The 14,214-nt window shown below is 35.7% G+C and overlaps 1 protein-coding gene across 1 annotated transcript in view; it reads left to right on the top strand.

Annotated features, from left to right (window-relative positions):
* Positions 1-3,444: 3,444 nt before the first annotated feature.
* The window catches only part of LOC138715350 (zinc metalloproteinase nas-5-like), a 201,066-nt gene continuing 190,296 nt past the window's right edge, over positions 3,445-14,214 (top strand). The window contains exon 1 of the mRNA XM_069848210.1: positions 3,445-3,605. The gene's annotated coding sequence lies outside the window, so the exon portion shown is untranslated. The remainder of the gene's footprint in view (positions 3,606-14,214) is intronic.

Raw genomic sequence — 14,214 nt, 5'->3', positions numbered from 1 at the left:
AGTAAGACTCGTGCTCAGGAGTGGATTCCAATATAGACAAAAATAAAATTAAAATTGAGAGTGAATACAGATTAAATAGTGTTTAATATGTTTAAACCCAAACTATGAATCCAATACAATTTTTTTTTTTTTTATTAATTTGGAGAGGATTCGTGGTTGAAATATTATTGGAATAAAATTTGTTTAATAATCTGGGACCTTGACTCATGCTATGATAAAAGAACTGCATTGGTTTACATTTTGGTTCAGACAAACGCAGAGAACTCATATTTTTAGTTCTATATTTATGTATATACCTTTCAAAGTTATTAAAATTTCTATGAAAATATTTTAATAAAATAAAATAATACATTTGTTGAATGTTGAAAACTTTGAAATGTTTAAAAAACAATTCAGTTGGGTAATCTTTCTGCTTTTTTAAACAAATTTTTAATACTTTTTTCTGTAGTAAAATTCACGGATAAAGGTTGGATTTATAAGTTCCACCCCAACCTATAATACCATACATAAATATAGATTGAAATAATGCTAAATAAATTATACATAAACAGTTAATTGAGAAAATATTTCTTAGAATAACAAAGTAACATAATGTTTTACGTAATTTATTACAAATAATGATTATTCCATTTTAAATGATTATCAATAATTATACCTAAGTATTTAACCTCATTAACTTCATTAATAACTGAACAATTGCAATTTATATAGCACCAATTATGCATTTTAATTTGTAGTACAGATGAAATTGGTTTATTACCTTTATTATTTAAAGAAAATGGGATAGCTATTGTTTTGTCTTTATTAATTACAAGTGAATTCAAATCGAACCATTTTTTTTATTAATGTTAAGCCGCAATTTGCATTATAATAAGCATCAGTCTAAGTTTTTCCACTAACAAGTAAAACACTTCTCTTTAAAACACTACTCTTTAACTTTGATTAATAATAGCTTGCACATAATTATTTTTTTATTTAATATTGAATAGATACTAACCTGAGTTACAGGAGTTGTTCAGTATGGTTTCGCTACCAGTGTAGCTCAGTCGGATAAGACGCCTGCCGATCTGAAGACGGGCACAGGTTCGATTCCAGCTTGGGTTGATTACCTGGTTGAGCTTTTTCCGAGGTTTTTCCTAAACGTAAGGCGAATGTCAGGTAATCTATGGAGAATCATCGATCTCATGTCGCCAAACACCATCTGTCTATCACCAATCCCATCGGCGCTAAATAACCTAGTAGTTGATACAGCGTTGTTAAAGAACCAACTAAAAAAGTGTGGTTTCCATCTGCGTCCATACATTCCTGACACCTTTTGATGAAATTTTTAATTACACTTACTGTCAGCTGGGTTGACTTTTTCTACCCCGAAGTGACAATTGCTCATATATAAAAGGCTTCGTGAAGTTTAGATGCAGAATAGAAAAACACTGATATTTTTAATTACTTCAATTACACTCTAAAAAATCAATTATGATCTTCTGTTCGAAGCATGCAGTTTAGCATGTTATATAATTATGAAAACATGTTATAAATTCATAATTATTTAACGTATTATAATTATGTCATGTAGCGCATGCGCAGAAAATGCTATGGAGGGAAGGAGAAGAGCGGAAATTCGAATTTCAGTTTTGCAAGATGGCTGCTCGCATAGAATATGTTAAGCATCGGAAAGACAAACCGTTGAGAAGTGGCGAAAAGCAAATTGTTCTAATTGTGTTCAGTAAATTCTGTGAAAAGTATCCAACATTAAGTATTCAGGATTTAGTGAATTTGACGGCAGAGTTTACTGGTGTTTCTTCACCAAGGGCATTTATCTACACCGGGTAAAACGCGCAAAAAGACCTGTGACAAGTGCAGTGCGACGAGTTTGTAAGCAGTCAGTGCGTCGTGAAGTGCATCCTTTTTTGAAATGAACGAGCCACCTACAATAATTAAAGTAATGACTTTTATAAATAGTGATCCCGACTTGCTGAACTTCAAGAAGACATGTCTTCACAATATTCTGCGGGAGATCGGGTTTGAGTGTGTATAGAGAAACAGAAAGAACATTATTGTTGACCGCGAAGATATGTTATTGTGGCGTAGAAAGTATTTGAGGGAAATACTAGAATATAGGCGAGAGGGACGTAAGTTATATTTTCTTGGCGAGACGTGGGTCAACGAAGGTCATGCTGTTTCTTACGGTCACACGTCGCTACTTTTGCAGCGCTACTTTTATACTGCAGCTGCAAAAGTTGCGTGTCGTGTTCACACGTAAGCCAAAAGTAGCGCGCTGCACGCTACTTTTCGTGCTGCGCAACCCGAGTGCAGCAAAAGTTACAACTGGAGGTTGCGAGTCTGTTCACACCTTTTGCAGCCGCAGTCATGCTGCAGGTTCCCATCTCCGTGTTGATTTCTCAATATACATTTTGTGGTTATGTTCGCATTATTAAGAAACTCATGCGAAAGCTTCCTTATCTATTATTTGCTTTTCTGTCGTATCTAGTATTCAGAAATTGACATTATTTTTACTATAAAGCTTTTAAAAACGCCTATATACTTAAATGATAACCAACAGTATATTCACGTAATCAACGTTGGCAACCCTCCTGTTTGGAACTACGCTACGGAAAATTAAAAAAAAATGAATTATATCGTCAGCAATAATGCTCAGACTGTGTTGTGTATGTAATAACTGTTACAAATAATTTATTTTCATCACATTTAACATTAAAATATATCCAAACAATAAAAGTATCATTGGCACATTTGGGTGGTAACACTGGTTGCAACCGCAGCAAAAGTTTCAACAAAACCGATATAAAAAATGCTGCGGCTGCAACCCTGAGAACCCTACTTTTAAGTTGCGCGCATCATGGAAAAGTAGCGAGCAGCAGGTTCGGCAGCCGCTACTTTTCGGGTTGCACCGTTGTTCACACGTCGCAGTACAAGAGTTGCGCAGTTTTTTGTACTGCAGCGCTGCAAAAGTAGCGACGTGTGATCGTACCTCAAAGTGTGGGAAGTTCATTATGGAATCAAAGAAAACAGTGGACTATCATGAAGAGATGACCGGCGACGTCTTCATAAATTGGTTTAAAGGAATTTTGTCTTCGTTAGCACCTAACAGTGTAATAAATTATTATGGACAATGCGTCCTACTATAGTGTGAAGTTGGATCGCGTTCCCACTAAAGCAGTGGCTGAAAAAAAGATATGATCGAGTGGATGGATGCGAAAAGAATAGGATACAGCACGGACATGTTGAAGGACGAACTGATAGAACAGATAAAGATAGCTAACGTTAACAAGAAGTTCGACAGAAATGTTGTGGATTCTATGGCAGAACAGGCAGGTCATACACTGTTAAGACTCCCTATCGCTGTGTATTAAATCCCAATGAAGTCAGGACTTTGCTAAACGAAAGCTTTAAGTTGGTAACACGTGATACTTCGCGGTCTTCATACGCCATGTAGAAGAAGAGGAGAAATCCTGGAAATCGGACGGCCTGTGCGACACCGTTGTTGACCAGTTCGTTATCAACCCAGCTGAGTGCTGCAGCAGCAGCGGTGAAGAGGAAGAGGGGAGTTTCCTGGAAGAAGCCCGCGCCTTGTGTGTTCTGATTAGGTAGGCAATTAAAATAGTTATGTCTTTCATACATGTTAGTATACCTTGACCAAAACTACTTCCGACTTGACAGTTTACAGAAGAAGGGGGAGCAATGTTGTCATGTTGCCCATCTTTCGTGTAAGCGAGCGCGCTGCCGATAGAGTGCAGTAATGAACGGCTGACATGAACACATACATTTCTAACCAATTTGTTGAACACTAGGCATTAAAATTGGTGTACATTATTACTTTTATTAGTCATTATTATTATTATCATTATTATTATTATTATTATTAGTAGTAGTAGTATTCTTCAATGTAATACCGTTAGAAAAGCGTCGAAAGGATTGTAAACTGTAAAAACAGGTTTAAATTTAATACGAAGCCTTTACTTTTATGAGTGTCGGTATTCTTCAATGTAATGTTGTTAGAAAGACGTTGAAAAAATAGTAAATTAAAAAATATTTATGATTAAAATTTCCACGGCCTTTTTCTTTTCCAATATCGATAAAAAGTGCTCTTATTAATTTTAACACAAGCAGCAGTTCTAATTACGACTTGCGCCAAAGATAAAAGAGGCTTGACTCTTTAACGACGCACCTTGTACAATATTCTTTGTCCTCCGCCTGCCTTTCCTTCCTTCCAACCTGTTTAGAAACTCTCGCAGAAACTAGAAAACGCACACTAGCCACACACTCCACCAATGACAACAAAGTTAATACGTGTAATATAATTTGAACACAATAATTATCGATACACTAAAACAATAATACAACTAAATAATATTTTTAATTCACACAAAGCACGCGTTAACCAGCCAACTCAGTCATTCCGGGCACTGCATTCACCGCTAGGCTGTGGTATTCACGTGCAGCTCGTAAACATAAACCGTCCCGTTACCATGGTTACGCGTCTCTCGTGATTGGTTTATTTGAATGGTTGCCATGGTAACATGCTAAAGGCGCCATTTGTCAGGGCGGAAGTTGTTTTGGACAGACTAGACCTGTTCATGACATCGGATCTGGATTGCATTCATATTTACTTACTTTAGTCGTCATTTTTCCTATTTTCTCGTAAGAACGTGACCTCGGCCGAGAGGTGACATTTACAGTATATACCATACATGGGCACAATTTTCGGTTACATGAGGCACTCCATTTTTGAAATAGTTTGTTTACTAGGAGAGGAGACTGCAGAGTAGGATGGGAAATATAAACTGCTGTGACCTGCGTCACCTTATCGTAATCGCTAAGGCGATCAGTGGCGAATTATTAGGAAAGCGCTTGGTTAACGTGAGAGACTCGAAAGCTTTTATTCAATTTGGCAAATTAATTCGGCAGCTTTAATCATAAACCTCTTTACTGTTTCTCCGTAGCTGAATTGATTTAAATCACATGCGAGAAATTGCGTAACTAGCCAATAATATTCTATCACGTTGTCTACCTTTATTTTCTTGAATATTCTGGCGTTTCTCAAGATTACTTAATAGATTTGCACGTTCTCGACCTAAAATAATTTCAGAAAATCATATTTCGTTTTCTACGCACATTTGATTTTTTTTATATATATAAATTTCTTTTGGAAATAATATGTACAAACAACATTTAATTCCTCGTACCTTTTAATGCAGCTTGTTTAAGGTATAATGTATTTAGTATACTATGCAAATGTTAAGATAATAAATTTACTTCGGAATAGTACGAAAAATGACATTTAATTTGTCTTACCTTCTAATTCAGCATGTTCTTTATGACATAAGGAGTAATGTCGTTGTCTATTAAACTTATTAATTCCTAACAGGATTTTCGAGCATAACATACATCGTATGTTCTCCCCTTCTAAACAGCAAAAAAAAAAAAAAAAAACTCTCCCTCCCATTTCTCATGAAATAATCGTTTTCTAACGAGTACACACTGCTTTGACAATGCCATTATGCCACCACTGATATTGCTTATGAAACTGATATAGAACCTGCCCACGCCTAGGAGCTACGTGAGGGAGGAAGGGGGACTGTGAAGATGATGTCATTCAGAGCGATAAGCTCTGTGAAGGTCAGTGAGGCACAATGCCCATCTCTGGTAGGCTATATACAATTAAAAGTGACAGCCACATGCCGGGTAAAGTAGTGCCGCAATTCTGTCCAATCACAGCAGCTCGCAGCTTTGTTTAAGTAAAACATATTCTTAGCCCGGATATCGGTGTAATTTTCCATATGATGGACATTAGTTTGAAATTGACTTTGCAGTACGTGGTGCTATTTCTCCATTAGCATTTATCAATGAAAACTAGTTTATAATCGTAATTTCACGCCAGCAGAAAGCCAGATAAATTGTGTCGTAGTGTGACGTGTGACTCCGTTCCTGGAAGAAGTGACAAACATGAGTTTTGACTGTTTTTCTTATCATATTTCGTTAAGTGAAAAGCTGAATTCTTCTCCCAACTCACGTTATATAAATTTATTCTAAACTCGTTTGAATATTAGTCAGAATCTAAGGAATTGTTTTAACCACCGCTCCTTTCTGTAATGAAATACGTCCATTTAATTGCTCAAGATAAACTGTGGGCCATCACTTCTTACTTTAATATTTATGTGAAATTAAGCAATTTATTTACTTATTTTTTATTAACTGTACCGGTCTGGTCTGGCCCTATCTCGTCTTGTGTTGTCTTACCTTGACTACCGGTATGAACTGCATGTATAAATAAGGACATTATAAAGCATATCGTGATAGCGTATGTTAATTCAGCACCTGTAGTTACATTACCGGTTCTTCTATATGGCTGTGAAACTTGGACTCTCACTCTGAGATAGGAACATAGGTTAAGGGTGTTTGAGAATAAGGTGCTTAGGAAAATATTTGGGGCTAAGTGGAATGAAGTTACAGGAGAATGGAGAAAGTTACACAACGCAGAACTGCACGCATTGTATTCTTCACCTGACATAATTAGGAGCATTAAATCCAGACGTTTGAGATCGGCAGGGCATGTAGCACGTATGGGCGAATCCAGAAATGCATATAGAGTGTTAGTTGGGAGACCGGAGGGAAAAAGACCTTTGGAGAGGCCGAGACGTAGATGGGAGGATAATATTAAAATGGATTTGAGGGAGGTGTGATATGATGTTAGAGACTGGATTAATCTTGCACAGGATAGGGACCGATGGCGGGCTTATGTGAGGGCGGCAATGAACCTTCGGGTTCCTTAAAGGCCATTTGTAAGTAAGTATTATTATTATTATTGTTATTATTATTGAGAAGATTAACTCCATATGTAGATGAAATTATTGGGATCACCAGTGTGGTTTTAGGCGTAATAGATCAACTATTGATCAGATATTTTGTATTTGACAGATAATGGAGAAAAAATGGGAGTGTAAGGGTACGGTGTATCAATTATTCATAGATTTCAAAAAGGCATATGACTCTGTTAAGAGAGAAGTTTTATATGATACACTTATTGAATTTGGTATTCCCAAGAAACTAGTTCGATTAATTAAAATATGTCTCAGTGAAACGTAAAGCAGAGTCCGTATAGGTCAGTTTCTGTCAGTTGCGTTTCCAATTCACTGTGGGCTAAAGAAAGGAGATGCACTATCACCTTTACTTTTAGCTTTGCCCTAGAGTATGCCATTAGGAAAGTCCAGGATAACAGGGAGGATTTGGAATTGAAAGGGTTACATCAGCTGCTTATCTATGCTGATGACATGAATATGTTAGGAGAAAATCCACAAACGATTAGGGAAAATACGGGAATTTTACTGGAAGCAAGTAAAGAGATAGGTTTGGAAGTAAATTCCGAACAGACAAAGTATATGATTATGTCTCGTGACTAGAATATTGTACGAAATGGAAATATAAAAATTGTAAATTTATTGTTTGAAGAGGTGGAAAAATTCAAATACCTCGGAGCAACAGTAACAAATATAAATGATATTCGGGAAGAAATTAAACACAGAATAAATATGGGAAATGCCTGTTATTATTCGGTTGAGAAGCTTTTATCATCCAGTCTGCTGTCAAAAAATCTGAAAGTTAGAATTTATAAAACAGTTATATTACCGGTTCTTCTTTATGGTTGTGAAACTTGGACTGTCACTTTGAGAGAGGAACATAGGTTAAAGGTGTTTGAGAATAAGACGCTTAGGAAAATATTTGGGGTTAAGAGAAATGAAATAACAGGAAAATGGAGAAAGTTACACAACACAGAACTGCACGCATTGTATTCTTCACCTGACATAATTGGTAACATTAAATCCAGACGTTTGAGATGGGCAGGGCATGTAGCACGTATGGGCGAATCCAGAAATGCATATAGAGTGTTAGTTGGGAGACCGGAGGGAAAAAGACCTTTGGGGAGGCCGAGACGTAGATGGGAGGATAATATTAAAATGGATTTGAGGGAGGTGGGATATAATGATATAGACTGGATTAATCTTGCTTAGGATAGGGACCAATGGCGGGCTTATATGAGGGCGGCAATGAACCTCCGGGTTCCTTAAAAGCCAGTAAGTATTATAATCATAATATTGAATGAGAAATTTACTTGCTTGCGTGTTATTTTCGTAGCAGAATTTTTCATTGTTCCATCAGCATAAGTATGTTCTTTAGGTTAATTTAATGTTAAATAATTAACTGGCTGTTACTGTAATAATAGGAAGACTTATATGATATTTGGCACTTGAAAAATGCGAAGATATAAATGCAATAAAATTATTAGTTGTGCTGGATATGTCATATGATATTAATTTTGAGAGTAGCAGAAATAATTAATTATTTGTCCTTACGCATATTCATGTTTAAATTTAAGCACCATAGAAAATAAATACGTAAATTCATCATCTATGGTACCCTAAACTTTTGTACAGGACCAGTTACTGAAGATGGCTCTGACAGGACACAATCATAAAAGCAGAGATTTTAATCCTCGTCTTTTTCCATGTTCCTTGCATCGAATACCGAACAGAGACAGTTGAAGGTATTTGACGTGCCGTGGGTTGCGGTTTCGATTGTGGAACTATGGTGGCCGCGTAGAAACGCATAATTCGGTATTTAAGTTGTGAAATTCTGTGTGTTTTTTTCTGGTGCTATGAAAATAGTGAACATTTCTGTGTAAAACTGACTAATAGAAATGACTGGTGGATGCAGAATTCCGTGTTGAATTTGTGTGACATTTTCAGGATTGTACAGTCGAGGTACGTCAGAGATATCAATATGGCGTCATTATGATATTAATGTTAAATTACGTCCTGCAAATAGAATATATTGAGCTGTTTTACTTGATATGATAGCTGCCTTCATTTAATGTAATTAATATTGTTAGCTTTGTGATTTATTGCCGTTAAGTAGATATTTAAAACGCCAGGATTTATAAAATGAGTTGGTCAAGGAGAGTATTAGCATTTCGGCTACAAATGAAACGTATGTGTGTTCGATTCCGGGAGACATCAAAATTATCTTTTATCCCATAGCACTTGGCTGATGCAAAACTGCTTGAAGCTTTATATAAGTAGTAATAGTAGCAATAACATAATAATAATAATAATAATAATAATAATAATAATAATAATGTAATTTCCGAGAAGACGTCGGTATGTGACAAACTGACAAGTGATGTGAAGCCGAGGATTGTGTGAAAACATTTGAATGATCTTAAATCATTGAAATCGCGTCACTTACTGTAGATATCCCGCAACTAACCCACTAACCTTGTCACATAACTTATAAAAGACCGACGTCATGTTGGAATTTAATGAAGGGAACTACTTCAACGCCAGTTTAGCCACGATAATAAACAATACCTGAGTCTAATGGGCAATACGACATGGAACTTCACGTTTTTTGGTAGATTGAGAGTTTTCGTAAGGCCGAGAATCAGTGTAGATATGCCTTGCATACATAACTATTATATTACTTTCGTTACTTTCTTTTATAATTCTGGAGGACGATCACTCCATGATGTTCGAACTTCATTTTTTCTTTCACAAACGATGATAATATGCTCGATTTTGGAAAGGTATGTATGTACAGTGAAACCTCTCATTTACGGACATCGAAGGGACGTAACAATCTGTCCGCATCTGGGAGGTGTCCTTTATTGGGAGGGAGGTTCCCCAATCTAACAGTAAATTTATAACGTGCATTATGTATCCCTTCAGGCTTTAAATGAAATATATTACTGTAGTTTAATTATAAATACAGTATACTACAGTAAATTCTTTGCAACTTTGAACTACAGTAGATAAGACCGAAGAAGAAAAACATAGTACTGTGTCATGCAATTTTATTCTAGATCTACAGATATGCTGTACTGTAATTTATAGTTTTCAACTTAACCTTTACGTTCAGGTGCCGTGTCTCTCGAAACAGAACAACTGATTGAAGTGAAGGGAATAATCCTACTAATCCTATCATGTATCGAATACAATTTCACAATCGCTGAAATCTTGGACCCATCAGACAGGTTAAATTTTATGACTTTATTTATCTACCCTCTTCCAGTTAACAAGGGGTAGCCGGTTGGGCTAGTGATATCCTAGGCGACCCTTATTGTTTTCTTTCATATTAAGTATTGTCTGTACAGTTCTCAAATCTAAATTTTCCATTTTTGTAACACATTAGGTCTTGAAATCCAAGTTCTGTCCGCAGTCAGGAAGTAAAGCAAGCTTTAGGACTGTGAAACAGCTGTCCGTGTCCGTGTCTGAGAGTGTCCGTAAACGAGAGTTAAATTTATCATTATTTCTATATTATTTCAGTTGGGACATAAAAATTTGTCCGTATATGAGGAGTGTCCGTATCTTGGGGGGTGTCCGTAAGGAAGGTTTCACTGTATGTATGTATTTATTTACACTGCAAGTGGGTATGTACCCGGTGGCAGTGGTATACACAATATAAACAATACACAATAAAGAAATGATACGCAATATACAATAAATTTACAATACACAATACAATTATACAATAGAAAAATAAAAAAAAATCGGAAAAACATAATTTCGACTGTAACTTAACTTAACCTATCATACTAAAATGATATAGCAAAGTATACCAAAAGTTTAAACTAACCTAACCTGTCACTGATTTGACCTTGTGAAAACTCCCACCGAAATGAAATGTTGGTGCTGCCGTCTGCCCTTTCTACTTCACGGAACTATCCCGCATGCCCGCTTCTGTGCGCCGGCCACAACTTTCCACACGTATTTCCGTACGAAATTGGTGTCTGCACTCAATATTTTCTTTCGTGTATGGCACATAGCACTCGGCTAGAAGCCAGGAAGATAAATACATGCTTGTACGTTAACGTGGTAACGCAATGAATTATTTAATAATTTAAAAAAGCAATACATTTATATTTAGTTACAAAGTAGCAATAATGCATTGACTTGAGGCAACATGTGCGATGACTTATTTCTACTATTGCTACTACTACTATTACTACTACTGGTAGTAGTACTACTACTACTGCTGCTAATAAAATACTTTTATTGGTGCTACTATTAATACTGTTGCTACTGCTACAAATGTTACTATTACTGCTGCTAATGCCTTACCATTACTTTTAATGCTAATAATACTGCTGCTATTACTACTACTACTACTGCTACTACAACTATTAATTACTACTAATGTTGCTAATAACCTACTATTACTGTTAATACTATTATTGCTGCTACTACTACTACTACAACTGATACTACTACTATTACTGCTGCTAATAATATACTATTACTACTACTACTGCTGCTAATATATTATTACTGTTAATACTACTATTACTGCTGCTACTATTACTACTACAAATGTTGCTAATACTACTGCTAATACCCTACTATTACTGTCCATACTACTATTACTGCTACTAGTACTGTTGCTACTACTACAACTGTTACTACTACTACTACTACTACTACTGCTAATACCCTAATATTACTGTTAATACTATTACTGCTGCTGCTACTACTACTGCTGCTAATAGCGTACTATTACTGCTGTACTACTACTCTTGCTACTACTACAACTGTTACTACTATTACTGCTGCTAAAACCCTACTGTTACTGTTAATAGTACTATTATGCTGTACTACTACTATTACTGCTACTACTACAACTGTTACTACTACTACTGCTGTTAAAACCCTACTATTACTGTTAATAGTACTATTACTGCTGTACTACTACTGCTGTTGCTACTACTACAACTGTTACTACTACTACTGCTGTTAAAACCCTACTATTACTGTTAATAGTACTATTACTGCTGTACTACTACTGCTGTTGCTACTACTACAACTGTTACTACTACTACTGCTGTTAAAACCCTACTATTACTGTTAATAGTACTATTACTGCTGTACTACTACTGCTGTTGCTACTACTACAACTGTTACTACTATTACTGCTGTTAAAACCCTACTATTACTGTTAATAGTACTATTACTGCTGTACTACTACTGCTGTTGCTACTACTACAACTGTTACTACTATTACTGCTGCTAAAACCCTACTATTACTGTTAATAGTACTATTACTGCTGTACTACTACTGCTGTTGCTACTACTACAACTGTTACTACTATTACTGCTGCTAAAACCCTACTATTACTGTTAATAGTACTATTACTGCTGTACTACTACTGCTGTTGCTACTACTACAACTGTTACTACTATTACTGCTGCTAAAACCCTACTATTACTGTTAATAGTACTATTACTGGTGTACTACTACTGCTGTTGCTACTACTACAACTGTTACTACTACTACTGCTGTTAAAACCCTACTATTACTGTTAATAGTACTATTAATGCTGTACTACTACTGCTGTTGCTACTACTACAACAACTGTTACTACTATTACTGCTGTTAAAACCCTACTATTACTGTTAATAGTACTATTACTGCTGTACTACTACTGCTGTTGCTACTACTACAACTGTTACTACTATTACTGCTGCTAAAACCCTACTATTACTGTTAATAGTACTATTACTGCTGTACTACTACTGCTGTTGCTACTACTACAACTGTTACTACTATTACTGCTGCTAAAACCCTACTATTACTGTTAATAGTACTATTACTGCTGTACTACTACTGCTGTTGCTACTACTACAACTGTTACTACTACTACTGCTGCTAAAACCCTACCATTACTGTTAATAGTACTATTACTGCTGTACTACTACTGCTGTTGCTACTACTACAACTGTTACTACTATTACTGCTGTTAAAACCCTACTATTACTGTTAATAGTACTATTACTGCTGTACTATTACTGCTGTTGCTACTACTACAACTGTTACTACTACTACTGCTGCTAAAACCCTACTATTACTGTTAATAGTACTATTACTGCTGTACTACTACTGCTGTTGCTACTACTACAACTGTTACTACTATTACTGCTGCTAAAACCCTACTATTACTGTTAATAGTACTATTACTGCTGTACTACTACTGCTTTTGCTACTACTACAACTGTTACTACTATTACTGCTGCTAAAACCCTACTATTACTGTTAATAGTACTATTACTGCTGTACTACTACTGCTGTTGCTACTACTACAACTGTTACTACTATTACTGCTGCTAAAACCCTACTATTACTGTTAATAGTACTATTACTGCTGTACTACTACTGCTGTTGCTACTACTACAACTGTTACTACTATTACTGCTGCTAAAACCCTACTATTACTGTTAATAGTACTATTACTGCTGTACTACTACTGCTGTTGCTACTACTACAACTGTTACTACTATTACTGCTGTTAAAACCCTACTATTACTGTTAATAGTACTATTACTGCTGTACTACTACTGCTGTTGCTACTACTACAACTGTTACTACTACTACTGCTGTTAAAACCCTACTATTACTGTTAATAGTACTATTACTGCTGTACTACTACTGCTGTTGCTACTACTACAACTGTTACTACTATTACTGCTGCTAAAACCCTACTATTACTGTTAATAGTACTATTACTGCTGTACTACTACTGCTGTTGCTACTACTACAACTGTTACTACTACTACTGCTGTTAAAACCCTACTATTACTGTTAATAGTACTATTACTGCTGTACTACTACTGCTGTTGCTACTACTACAACTGTTACTACTATTACTGCTGCTAAAACCCTACTATTACTGTTAATAGTACTATTACTGCTGTACTACTACTGCTGTTGCTACTACTACAACTGTTACTACTATTACTGCTGTTAAAACCCTACTATTACTGTTAATAGTACTATTACTGCTGTACTACTACTGCTGTTGCTACTACTACAACTGTTACTACTATTACTGCTGCTAAAACCCTACTATTACTGTTAATAGTACTATTACTGCTGTACTACTACTGCTGTTGCTACTACTACAACTGTTACTACTATTACTGCTGCTAAAACCCTACTATTACTGTTAATAGTACTATTACTGCTGTACTACTACTGCTGTTGCTACTACTACAACTGTTACTACTATTACTGCTGTTAAAACCCTACTGTTACTGTTAATAGTACTATTACTGCTGTACTACTACTGCTGTTGCTACTACTACAACTGTTACTACTACTACTGCTGTTAAAACCCTACTATTACTGTTAATAGTACTATTACTGCTGTAC

This window comes from Periplaneta americana, chromosome 1 (assembly GCF_040183065.1).
Source record: "Periplaneta americana isolate PAMFEO1 chromosome 1, P.americana_PAMFEO1_priV1, whole genome shotgun sequence".
Classification (NCBI taxonomy): domain Eukaryota; kingdom Metazoa; phylum Arthropoda; class Insecta; order Blattodea; family Blattidae; genus Periplaneta; species Periplaneta americana.
Note: the sequence above shows the minus strand (reverse complement) of the source record. Positions and strands in the feature narration are given on the sequence as shown.